This window comes from Miscanthus floridulus, chromosome 11, assembly GCF_019320115.1.
Source record: "Miscanthus floridulus cultivar M001 chromosome 11, ASM1932011v1, whole genome shotgun sequence".
Classification (NCBI taxonomy): Eukaryota; Viridiplantae; Streptophyta; class Magnoliopsida; order Poales; family Poaceae; genus Miscanthus; species Miscanthus floridulus.
In genome coordinates, this window is record NC_089590.1 from 9,657,198 (window position 1) to 9,668,297 (window position 11,100).

Consider the following 11,100-nt stretch of genomic DNA (forward strand, 5'->3'; position numbering starts at 1 on the left):
GCCTTTGTTAACCAATTTTTGGAGGAAGGCATTTTAAAGTGACCACCTTTGTTAATCGACTATTAATAGAGAGGGGCATCCTAATGTGTCTGCCTTTGTTAATCAATTAGCTAAGACAAATATCATAAGATGCTCGTGTTTGAAAATGAATATTTACAGATGCGGGCATTCTAAGAGTCGCTCTATAAATTGATTAACAGAGTCGACCATTTTAAGAGCACGTCTCTCGAAATAGTTGTCTAAAAAATCATAACTTTTCACATGAACTTTGACAAAAAGGCAAACTTTATAGAAAATTTATAGATCTCGATATGATCTACAACTTTGTAGTTGATAAATTTTTTATTTGAATTTGTTTACAATCCCAAAAATTTGTTTTAAGCTCTAAAATTTTGAAATCTAAAATTTATAAATTCAAATAACATTGGATGTTGACATGATGTATAACAAAGTTGAAGTTGTCGATGCAATCTACAACTTTGCAGTTGACAAAGTTTATTATTTGAAGACATTTTTCGAAATTATTCGTTTTAAAATTCATGGATTTTGATATTCATTTTTTGGAAATTCAAACTATCTCGGATGGAGATATATACACCCATTATTAAAATTGTAGTGCTCGACAAGATCTAAAACAATATAGTTAAAAATATTTAATAGCTAAAATATTCAATACAAGATTACAAAATACTGATACAAAACAATAGCATCCAACATTCTACATAAAGTGATCCCCTAGTTGGGTTTTGGTGATTAATGACAATACGAGATTACTGTGACTAATGTGTGTTTTGTAGATGCAATTAAGTTTGGTCATGGTAATGACAATTGATTGGCAATCATGGTTGTTATGCCCCTATGATGGAAATCATTTTGGTTTTCAAAGGATGAACGACAAGGTTAAGGATGGACTAGTTCTAAGTGTCGTTTGGTATTGAGGAGACACTTAGAGTAGTTTAGGACTTTGTTTTTCCTTTGGCCATAGTATTAAGGGGGTATGGTCGGGTAGCTTGACCTAGGTGAGTCTAGTGGGTTAGGTGTGGTGCACACTTATCAAATCTAGCACTAGGTAGCTCCTAAATAGCCCTTAGATTAATTGGAGCGAACTTCATTCACATATGATTGAGAGTTGGAAGTGAATGGAGGGTCAAATGTTGACTGGACGCTGGCGTAGAGTCCAATCAGTTCATTTGATCAAGGTGAAGTCGTCTGAATGCGACCGGACACTAAGTGAAATGTGACTGGACGCTGGGTGCTAAAGTCCGGTCAACTCTAGTAAGGTCCTAGAGAGGGAGAATCCTGATCGAACGTGTCTGGTTAGTGCTGACCGGACGCTGGTTAGGCTCCGGCTACTGACTGGACGCTGAGCAGCAAAGTGACCGGACGCTGGGTGCTAGAGTCCGGTCAACACCAGTAAGGTTCCAGAGGGCAGTTTTTGTGACCGGATGTGTCTAGTTAGGGCTGACCTGATGCTGGTCAGAGTCCGGTCACAAGGGGTTATAAATACTTCCTCTATTCACTCAAGGGATTACTTTTGCTCATTCCAACAGCTGAGAAACACCTTTGAGAGTGCCAAGAAGAGCAAGGTCCTAGTGAGGTGATTGAGATTTGAGAATCCAAGGGAGAGGCCTCATTAGTGAAAGCAAGAGTAGCAAAGTGTGCATCCACCCTTCTCATTAGGCTTGTCCTGGTCAAGTGAGAGTTCGTGCTTGTTACTCTTAGTGATCGCCATCACCTAGACGGCTTGGTGGTGATTGGGAGCTTGGTGATCATCCGACGGAGCTTGTGGATGACCCAACTCAAGTTGTGAGCGGATGTGGTTGATTCAACGCGATGGAGTGTCGAAGAATCAACCCGTAGAGAGCACTTGATCCTTTCGTGGATCAAGGGGGAGCTACACCCTTGCGCAGGTGCTCCAATGAGGACTAGTGGGGAGTGGTGACTCTCTGATACCTTGGCAAAATATCGCTGTGTTCCTCCTTCTCGCTTTCTTTTAAGCATTTACTTTGAGCAATTCAATTCTTGTCTTTACATTCATAGAATTGCCATGTTAGAGTAGGATTAGAACATAGGTTGCTAAAGTTTTGTGCGGTAGAACAATAGAAATACTTTCTAGGCACAAGGGGTGAAGTGGGCTAACCATAGGGTTTAATTATTGCAAATAATTTTAGAATTAGCCCAATTCACCCCCGCTCTTGGGCATCTTAATTTTTTCAGGTGTGTATTACAGTGGTAGAGAGAGGTTATCTATGCCGACTGTCACTGTAAATGGTCATTAGCATAGACTATTTGATAGAAGTGGTCGTACTTGCTCACAATTCTATAAAAATAAAAAACCTATGTCTCCAAAAATCTTCTCTGCAGTAGCACAGACACTTGTTTTAGGAGACTCTCCTAGGGAGCTTAACAGCCCTTTGTGGATGCCCTTAGGGCCAGGGTTCAACCTCATTTTTCCACAATGGTTGGCGGCCACCAACCTTATCTCGCGGCTGGTACTACTTCAAGATTCCGTGGCGGTCAACCGTGGGTTCAACACACCTATTCCCAGGTTCCATTCTAATACTGCTGAGCTGGCACTCCCTTGCCATCTTTCCCACCTTCTATTCTCTTTCTTCTTTCCATACTTGCATTCCATTGCTTACTTCGATTCCGTTCCTTCAATTACTACTGCAGCTGACTCTCTTCCACCTTTGACACTATCTTACTTTCTCCTGCTCAAGAACGGCTATCAATACTCTCTCTTGATCAGTGTCTCCTTCTAGATCTGTCTTCTCTCTACCTCTCTCAGTTGTCTTGATCTCCCTCTCCGTCGGATGCGAAGGTCGTCTTCTCCATAAACCATGGATGGAGAAAATAATAATATACTTGAAAATGTTGTTGCTCCGCCTGAACCTTCGCATGCAACCCTAATCTTTTCGACTCACTCGACTGCCAAGGACAGCGGTGGCTCCCCAGCAAGCACACCGCATCATTGGGTCAAATTTGCAGGTAAAATTAATTGCTCTATGTGGCACATCTTCAACATTTGTTAGATGTGGGTGCTGCTACGAGTCTATAAGCCATTTGCTCTTAGCTAGATCTGATGCCTGTGCGAGTTTTCCACTTTTTTTGGCAAGGAGTGGGGTAGGTTTATACCACTTCTGAAGATGTAATGGGATTAGTTGTTACTTATATAGTATCTAACAATTTTTTAAAACTTCTTATACTCAGGAATTTGTTCAGTATTCATGTTCATTTTATACTTCCACTTTTAGAGTTAAAAATAGATTTTGGAGGTTTTAGATGTGCTTATTTTGTTGCATCTGAAGAATGCTGCTTTTGTAGGGTAGAACTGTTCATTTTAGTTCTAATGAGATTTTTTATTCAGCGTGGAATTTTTAGTTCTTATTGGTGACAGAAGTCTAATATTGTTATACTGCCTAAAATGTCCAGTATTTTTCCTAAATTTAGAGTGGCACTTTTATAAGTACATTAGTTCTTCTAGGTTGTAGACATGCTGCATTTGTTGCAACCAGACTATTTTGTTGCATAATCCTGTTCCTTTTTTTGGTACTGCTAATAATTATTCAACATGAAATTTTATTTTTTTCTTCGGATACTTTAATCTATTAGTTACCTTTTTCTGCTAGTGATTTTTGGAAATCAGCTGATCCAATAATATAATTCTATGACAATTGTTACTATTGTTCATTTTAGAATCTTCTTATGTTCTATCATATGTTCATAATGTTTGTTTCTTGGAAACAAATTGATACGATTTTTAGTAGAATGAGTTATGATTCAGTGTGAATAAATGCACAATAACTTAATATGCCACTTAGACTAAGTTTATGCTATCACTAGTACAGGAATGGTTTCTAGGAGCAGCTGGTGAGGCTTTGTAGAGGCGGCTCAGCCAACCGCCCCTATCATACCATCTCTACAAATCATGTATTTGTAGGGGCGGTTTCCAGACCGCCCTTACAAATCGATTTGTAGAGGCGACTGGTGTTATCAGTCGTCCCCCTATAAATCGATTTGTAGGGACGGCTGGTAACACCAGCCGCGTCTATAAAATCGATTTGTAGGGGCGGCTAGTAGTACCAACCGCCCCTATAATACCTGTTTGTAGGGGTGGTTTAGTCTAGAACAGCCCCTACAGTATATTTTTTAGAAAAAAAATTTAAATTTACAATTCAAATTCAACTTGAACACACACACACATATATATATATATATTCAAATATGACCACAAGCACAAGATCATTATATAAACTACCATTACCAATACAATTCACAAGAATATATACAATCCATTATTAAATTTATCAACTAATTTAATATAAATATTAACTTAGGCAATAGAAAGATACAACAGCAGTCAAACACACATACAAATTATCAACTAATTTAATATAAATATTAACTTAGGCAATAGAAAGAGACAACAACAGTCAAACTTATAATCCACCTGACTAAAAATTTAATAAGAATTTAAAGGCATTTTATAAATTTCAACATTTGCAGAGCAAAGTACCATCAAGTTCTTTCATTTCCAAGAACTGTTAAGATACAGAGACGAATACTTGATGACACAAAAACAAATAAAAGGAAGGTTTAGAGAAGTGACAGCTGAAACCTTGCTGAATATATGTGCTTGATCTTTGTGTTGCTATCGACCTGCAAGCATAACTGAACCAGGAAAAGAGTTGTTCAAAGACGATCAAATCTGAACTTCACTAGAGAACTGAAGCAACCACATAGACTACTATGTAGATGAAAATACAATCAGATATCCTAGGCGTTTTTTGTAAGTATACATGTATATCTGCAATCAAAGGTTCACAATTCAAAGGGATCAAGCTTCCTGGCATTATACCAACAAATCAGTTACTCATCTCACTAGTACCTTTTTGATTGCAATTGCAAATTGAAAGAAACCAAATCTAAAAACAATCATAGAAAAGCATGCAAAGAACATGATTCATTAGGCTCCCTGAAAATTATACATCAGACACACTCATACTTGTGGGCACTATTCATAATATTATATTAAATGAAACAACAGATAAAATCTTTGTTAATTATATCTATTTAACTGATTAGATATAAATGGATCTGCTGCATGGTGATCAAAATCGAAGCCAAATCATATGGATTAGGGAGGGAGGAAGGGAGGTGAATCGACCAGCACGGAGATGGGGTTTGCGCTACCCGAAACGACGTGGAGATGAAGCAAGGCAGACGGATCCGTTGTTGTCGCCTACCCAACCTCACGCTGGTGCCGGAGGAGACGGGGGCGCTGCCACTTGGGGGATGCGCTATCGAGGGGCAAGGGAGACGGATCTGCCCATCGTTGCCGACCTTGCCTCTACGCGCAACTGCTTGTGGCCAGGAGGGAGGGCGCTGCTTGGTGACCGGGGGTGCCGTCGCAGGCCGAGGAAGACAGAACCGCTGCCAGCGTCGTAGGCCGAGGAAGGCTGATCCACCGCCATCGTTGCTGTCACGGGCCAAGGAAGGCTGATGCGCCGCCGCCATCAACCTAGCCTTGTGCGCCATCGCTTGGGGGCTGGGGAGGGAACGCCGCCGATTGGGGGCCAGGGTGCGCCGCCGCTTGGGGACCAAGGTGCACTGCCGCTTTTGTGAGAGAGAGATGCCCGCGAGGTTGTGGCGGCTGAGAGAAGGGCTAGGGTTAGGGCAGGCGCTTTTATGCGCCCGCTTTTGGGCCAGCCGAAAGGCTAGTGCAGCCCTAGCCCAAGTTGGCTGCGCGGCTCGGGTTTCACCGCCCATCGAAATTAATTTCTCTGTCAGGGATTTAGCCGCCCCTACAAATGGACACAACAGTGGCGGCTGGTAATAGCCGTCCTCTACATACCAGCCGCCCCTACAAATCGACGCATTTGTAGGGGCAACTCGTATTACCAGCCGCCCCTACTGTGCCATTTGTAGGGGGCGGCTGCTGTGCTGGAGCCTGAGTACGCCACTGTAGGGGCTGCATCAATGCCAGCCGCCCCTAAAAACCCCGTTGCTACAAATTATTTTCCACGTAGTGTATAATGACTTAATATTTTAGAATAAGTTTTCTCAAATCCTATTTTTTTGGGTGTGGTGTGTGGGGGGGGGGGGGTAGGTTTAGAGTGTTAGCTAATATTTTTATGTTCATTTTGTACTGCCAATTTTGAAGAGATAAAACTACATTTTTTTGGATGTAGATGTAATTGTTTTGTTCAATGTGAATGCTGCATTTGTACTGTAGAACTGTTCATTTCTGATCTATTGAGTTTGTTTATCCAGTGTGGTATTTCCAATTGTTATTGGTGATATAGGTCTGTCGATTCTGTTATCTTTAAACTGGAATTGCTTTCAGGTAGTATGCATATTTAAGATGTAAAATTTTTAATAAAATTGTTATACTGCATCAAGTTGTGATAGGTGAGTATAGTAATTTAAGAGCACAAATAAATACAAACAAACATGGTAAACATTAACAGACCTGTTTTTTTTTTCATTGCAACAACACAGAGCTAGCTTTACACAGTGTTTTATGCTAGGTACTTCGACGGGACCATCCTCGCAAGGATACTAACTCAGGCAAAAATTCTGAAATGAAATAAATCTATATATAGTCATGTATACCTAACAGATGAAATCCTATTTTTATGTTTCAACAGGAGATGCTAGTAGGCCCCAGAAATTTAACATCAAGTACCAAATGCTAACTATGAGGGGCAATGAAGGTCATCCTCCTATATGTCAACAATAACACTTGGAGAGATGGAGGAAATCTAGTGACTCAAAAATGAATGACGGGTAGACAGTGCATACTTTTGGGATGCAGACGATTCGAACTTTGGGATGGAGAGGATTTACACTTCCATTGTGTATGCGTGGAAGACAACTAAATTGAACTGTAACCAGCAGTAAGTTTGGGAAATGCAGTGTTGTAAGAGCATCTCTAAGTGTTCCCCAAATCCTTGAGTTTTCCGAGTCTCCAAAAATAATTGAAAGCAACAAAGAAGGGTTTCTCCATCCGTTTCCAAAACGTAACTCCTAAAATAGTAAAAAATTGGACCCATGGGAAACGTTCCTGGCGGCGTGTGGGTTTTTGCCAGGCGAGGGAAGAGGTCCTGCACATGCGCGGGGATGCCTAGAATAGCAATGGCGCACTATCTTAATATGGCAGCGAGCGTCAACTGGAGCGCTAGGTGGGGAATCTATAGCCGGAAATAGCGGAAGCTATATTTAGCTGGAGGGAAAGGGAGGGGTGGGAAGGACAGTTGACCGTCGCGCGAATCTTGAAGCAAATTTGACGGTGCGGAATAGGATAGCTAGACGGCCGCATTGCCGTCGCCCTTTGGAGTTTTCGGGCCGGGGTTGAAGCATCTGTGTCTCTGCATTCATTGATATAGTTGCACGTAACTTTATTTGCCAACTCCCAACTAACCTCGTCCATTTTATAGTTAATTTGTATATGCTACCATTGGCATTCCCGGCCCTTTAAATACTCACGCCCACCACACCCTCACATAGTCACATATGGATGCAGCAGAGTAGTTGCTGGCATAGAGTGAAGCGACGTCGTGCATAGAATAACGTACGTGGTGCACACCACCATATATATGGCGGTGGCACCTGCTGCCGCTATGCTTGAGAGTGCATCATGGACGTTTAGCAATGCCGTCATCGTCGGATTGCTTCCGGTTCACGTCCTGATGCTAGTGATCCTGGGGGCCGGTTTGGCCATGCCTGTGGCGCCTTCACCGGGCGCGGGAGGTGTACCTCGTGGACTATGGCTGCTTCCTGGGCAAGCCACGGCACAGGGTCCCGTTCGCGACGGCCCTGGAGCACATACGCCTGATGAACAAACTCATCGACGAGGAGAGCCTGAGCTTCATGGTCCGGCTGCACCAGAAGTCCGCGATCGGCGAGGAGACGAGCGTACCGGACTCGTTCCGCTGCATCCCGCCCAACCGCAGCATCGAGGCGTCCCGGCAGGAAGCCGAGCTGGTGATCTTCTCCGCCGTCGACAAGGCGTTGGCCAGGAGCAAGCTGAACCCCGAGGACATCGACGCGGTCATCGTCGCGTGCTGCTTCACCACGGTGACGCCGGTGTTCGCCTACGTCGTGATGAACAGGTACAAGCTCCGTGACGACGTGCGGAGCGTGAACCTATCCGGGATGGGGTGCAGCGGCGCGCTCATGGTTGGAAACCGGTGGTGACCACCGAGTTCACGATCTTGGAGCTGGCTTGCCGCCTGCCGGCTCGTTATAAGCCTACGCTCCCACAGGTCTCAGGGCCACTGGAGCTACAACATAAGGCCTTGGGCCTTCTCAACTCAAAATACTAGCCCTGATAGGTGGGGGCTTCTCCCGCCTTATATGTTGTGCTCCCCCACCATCGCTACACGATGTGGGACTAAACCCTAACAATCTCCCCCTTAGTCACACATCGGGATGCCCCCGCCACGTGACGGTCGAGATTTTTTAATCGGGTTTAGCTTTTCTGACCATGGGCTCTGATACCAATTGTTGGAAAACCGGTGGTGACCACCGAGTAATTGTTGGGGTTTAGTCCCACATCGTGTAGCGATGGTGGGGGAGCACAACATATAAGACGGGAGAAACCCCCACCTATCAGGCTAGTCTTTTGGGTTGAGAAGACCAAAGGCCTTATATGTTGTAGCTCCGGTGGCCCCGTGACCTGTGAGAGCACAGGCTTGTAACGAGCTGGGCCGGCTGCAAGCCTAGCTCCAAGATCGTGAACTCGGTGGTCACCACCGGTTTCCAACAATTGGTATTAGAGCCCATGGTCAGAAAAGCTAAACTCGATAAAAAAATCTCGACCGTCACATATGGCGGGGGCACCCCGATAGTGTGACTAAGGGGGAGATTGTTGGGGTTTAGTCCCACATCGTGTAGCGATGGTGGGGGAGCACAACATACAAGGCGGGAGAAGCCCCCACCTATCAGGCTAGTCTTTTGGGTTGAGTAAGGCCCAAGGGCCTTGTATGTTGTAGCTCCGGTGGACCTGGGACCTGTGGGATCGCAGGCTCATGGTAACGAGCTGGGCCGGCTGTAAGCCAGCTCCAAGATCGTGAACTCAGTGGTCACCACCGGTTCCAACAATAAATTTTAGTGCATACGGGCGCAGCCCCCTTCTATTGCCGTTTTCATTTATATATGCATGTTCTATACATGAGCCTGAGGCTCTCCATCCTCACCACGACGCAGTCACTGCACTGTGCGCCCTTATCTTCAGAATGCCCGTGCGACATGCATGGTCGACGACGTCGTGGCGAGAACAAGTCAAGCAGGGAGCGGTCATGGCGCGATCCACGCATATCTCCAGATCGCTCACGATATCTACCCTCTGAACACAAACGTGCAACTAACTAATGCAGCTAGTAAAAGCAAATAAAACATCGACTGGATTACAAGATAGCACTCATAGCTATCGGCCTCGCCAGGAACCTCTTGCGGGTGGCGTCCGCCGGGGAGGCACGTCCTGGCCATAGCCACGGAGATCCTCTCGCTCATGCTCTACACCGGAACCAAACGGGAGATGCTGGTGCCCAATGTGCTGTTCCGCATGGGCGCGGCCGCCATGATCATGACCAACTCGCCCGAGCACGCCCGTTTCAGGCTCGGCCCCATCGTGCGCACACTGACCGCCGCGCGGGACAGTGACTACCGGTGCGCATTCCAGGAGGAAGACGACGAGGGGATCACGGGCATCAACCTCTCCAAGGACCTTCCCGTCGTCGCCGTGAACGCGCTCAAGGGCCACATCACGGCGTTCGGCCCCGCCGTGCTGCCTGTCTCCGAGCTCCTCCGGGTAGCGCTCTCCATCGTCAGAAACAGGCTCTTTAGTGCAGGGACGAAGGAGGGGCGCCGCTACTACCGCCCGTCCTTCGGCAAGGTGTTCCAGCACTTCTGCATCCACCCGGGCGGGCGCAGGGTGCTGTACGAGGTGCAGCGGGGGCTAGGCCTCTCGGACCGCGACATGGAGGCGTTGCACATGACGCTGCACCGCTTCGGGAACATGGCCAGCACCTCCCTGCTGTTCGAGCTCGACTACATCGAGGCCAAGCGCTGGATGAAGAAGGGTGACCGATTGTGCATGATCTCCTTCAGCCCGGGTATAGACTGCAGCAGCGTCGTGTGGGAGTGCGTCAAGCCCACGGCGGACACAGGCAGCGGACCCTGGGCCGGATCCATCCACCGCTACCCTGTGCCGCTTCCCAAAATTGTTGAAAGGACATAAGCAGTCGTGTTCAGTTACAGAGCTTCATCGGCCTGAGTTGCGTCGTCCAACTAGCTACCACGTACTATCCGGCATCCCCTGCTATATAATGTATCTTATTCTACGTACATATAGGTTTGTATACGTCTCTCTCAGTCGGTCTTATTCTACGTACATATAATGTATCTTATTCTACGTACATATACATGTACCCACACGGATAGAGTCCCCGTAGGACTCCATGTCATACATCCTCTTGTTACACTACTCCGAAGTCCACACTACGGCCTTAATTGTAATTGTCGGGACATCACTCCTGGTCCATAATAAAATCAAACATGTTTCTTCGCCTCAATTTCTTAAGGTTTTAAATCTTGGGCTAAGCCTTTTAGCTGCTGACCTCCTCAACAGCTAAGTGCAGCTATAGCCGAAGATAGCTGCAGCTAAGCCATTTAGCTGTTTTTGAAAAAAAAATACAAAAAAAACACATGACCATGGCATAACTAGGGTAACCATCACTAATTGATCCATAACCGACTGATAGGAGTACATCACAGGTTCATAGGAGTACATCATTCAGGTTCATAACATAATATTGAAACATCAGTTTCACAAAATTACATTATTGAGGAAATAAACATAGCACTGAGCAAGAAGCTTTGCCAGATTGTTGTGCCATGGGGGCGGCATTGATGCTGCTGCTTCAATGCTCTGCCTCCACGACGCTGCTTATAGCTACCAAACGCCGCCGCAGCCACCGGTCGCCTCCGCACGCCGCCGCCAGTCTCTCCTCTCGAGTCTCGAAGTTGCTGGCCCACCGCCGGTCACTGCTACCGCCTCCTCTTTTCTACGGAGCTGGAGAGCGAGCGCTCGATAGG

General features: G+C 45.7%; 1 pseudogene; it reads left to right on the forward strand.

The window, feature by feature from the left end:
• The window catches only part of LOC136491626 (3-ketoacyl-CoA synthase 6-like), a 38,013-nt pseudogene extending 27,443 nt beyond the window's left edge, over positions 1 to 10,570 (forward strand).
• The last annotated feature ends 530 nt before the right edge of the window (positions 10,571 to 11,100 follow it).